Genomic DNA, 2,661 nt, shown 5'->3' with positions numbered 1-2,661 from the left:
AGTGCCATGCTCTTCCAGTTGTGTTACAGGATATATTTTGCTCTCACTAGCATATATATGGCAAAACAAATATTTCAGCTTTGTGTAGACCATACCAGTTATTTGCCTTAAGGCCAGCCTTCGGGTGTGTTTTCGATAAACATGAGTAATTGTTGCGTGTCTCTACAGGATCACCTGCTGTGTGTCTTCCATTTGTTAGCCTTCAATCAATGTAAACTGTTTTTGAATCTTCTTCATCCCTGTCCTCCATCTCTCTTTTTCTCTTTAACAGTGAGGCAGTGTCTCTAGGGTTGAATCCCTCCACGTGCAGCTGGACTGGGAGACTGAAAGGATGCCTTGTTAAAGATGGAGGAAAGGGGAGCTGATAGGAAAGACTGGTGCATGTGTGTTCGTGTGTGTGTCTGCATGCAAACTCTGTGGGAACCTGTGCCCGTGTGTCTTCATACAGAGGTGGGATTCTCATACAAGCCAAGCGATGGGGGCTTCTGTCAGTTGAAGAATGGGTGTGAATGTATCAGCTGCCATCTTTCAGAATGACACCCAGAATATCAATTCTGTGAAAATGTGGTTCTTCTGTTCTGTATCGATGGGGACACAGATATCACTGGGTTAGCTGTACACTGCTGCAAATGCATTAATACTTTGTGGGTCTGTTTTGACTTTGTTTTCAGCCCAAATGAACTTGCAACTGGGCTCTTTGCTCATCACTCCACCTTTGATTACTTCCTCAAAATGGTTAATCATTTAAACCAGCCTAAAACTTTAATGTAGCAAGGAATCAGTGTTTTTTTCTTCTTCTTCAAATCACTGCCCACAGTTTAGTCTATTCTACTTACTTAAATGTGCACTTATATAAGGAAGTGGTGTATTTGTCAGAAATAGGTGGAATAATACTTACATCACTTGATAGCACAGTATATTTATTCTTGACTCTGAACATGTCATCTTCAGCCTAAACCTTGCAATGCAAATTCTACAATTGCGATTGCATAACTCATGAAACCACATCGGCACCCAGTATCATCTGCTTTGTCATGTTTAAAATTACCAAGGTAGTCTATTAATTGACATAAAAATACTGTGAAATGTAAAAAATTGGTATTAGGTTCTACTGTCATAAAACTGACTCAAAAATTGACACTCTTTCAAGAAGATCCAAAAACGTTGTGTAACTTTGATAGTTTGGCGGGAAACTATGGTCATCGTAGGAAATATTTGTAATGGTTTGTTGAATCCTCACACTATATTTTACCATGTCCACCCTTGAATATTTTAGGACTGTATTGTCTTTACACAAATCCTTACATGTATGATAATCATAAATTAAATTGTGACTATTACAAATTGTGCATGAGACTCTCGCGAGACGTTTCGGCATACCTTTCTGAAACGACCGCTCCTGAGCCACCAACCGGAAATGAAGAACGTTTAAGTTGAGGTGAGAAAAGTATTCACATAATATCAACGGGACAGGTGCCATTATATCACCTAAAAAACTCAAAATATTACCGCCAGTGCTATTTTCGAGTCACAAAAGGAATTTGATGTGAAATGGCTTAAGTTGCTTTATTAAGGTTGAATTAGGCACATTTTTGAAGATGTGAAGACAAGGCTACAGCTGACCTCGCACTGCATTTTATTAATTTAAACAAACACAATAATTTCTTTTAAGCATTTTTAATGCTTATTACTTTCTCTGTTTAACGCCCAATGCGTTATTCTCAAGTTTAAGTAGCCTATAAGCACCGTAAATATTTTTTTATTTTGCAGCCAAGAACAAGAAGGTTTACTGAGTTTTTGAGATGATACGCTTCCATCTAGTGGTCATATTAAATTACTGTTGGATGGCACAAAGAAAATGCACTCAAGATCCCAGTTTTCATTACGTGGTGTCTGAGCATGCTCTATGAAGTTCAGTCCTCGGTTGCCAAGATGATCCCCTAAAATCCATAAGCATCCTTGTGACTCCATTCTCAGATGCAGTTGCAGGGGGAGTTAGAAGAGAGGAGCGACATGCTTAGAGATGACACTTAGATGGAGATTGTAAAGGTGAGTGGTGGTGCTTGTTGTCATCTTTGTATTTGTTTGTAGTCTGCATGAGAGTGTGTGTGTGTGTGTGTGTGTGTGTGTGTGTGTGTGTGTGTGTGTGTGTGGTTGGTTGCAGAACCTTGACTGTATTTTCCTAGAGTAATATTAAGAGGTGTGTTGCTTATGCAGTTGTCAGACTGTCAAGGTGTTGACATGGCTGTGTGTGTGTGTGTGTGTGTGTGTGTGTGTGTGTGTGTGTGTGGGATGGAAAATATGAACACCTTTTAGATTCACCTTATATTCATTAGTTCACCCACAAAAGTTCACCCAAAAAAATATAATTCTCTCATCATTTAATCACCCTAATGCCATCCCAGATGTGTATAACTTTCTTTCTTCTGCTGAACACAAACAAAGATATTTAGAAGAATATTTTAGCTCTGTAGGGCCATACAATGCAAGTGAATGGGTACCAAAATTGTAAAGCTCCAAAAGAACATAAAGGCAGCATAATAGTAATCCATAAGACCCCAGTGGTTGAATCCATATCTTCAGAAGTGATATGAAAAATGTGGGCAAGAATCATCAATATTTTAGTCATTATATACTATAGATCTCCACTTCCACGTTCAC

This window comes from Xyrauchen texanus, chromosome 21, assembly GCF_025860055.1.
Source record: "Xyrauchen texanus isolate HMW12.3.18 chromosome 21, RBS_HiC_50CHRs, whole genome shotgun sequence".
In the NCBI taxonomy this organism is placed as follows: Eukaryota; Metazoa; Chordata; class Actinopteri; order Cypriniformes; family Catostomidae; genus Xyrauchen; species Xyrauchen texanus.
Note: the sequence above shows the minus strand (reverse complement) of the source record.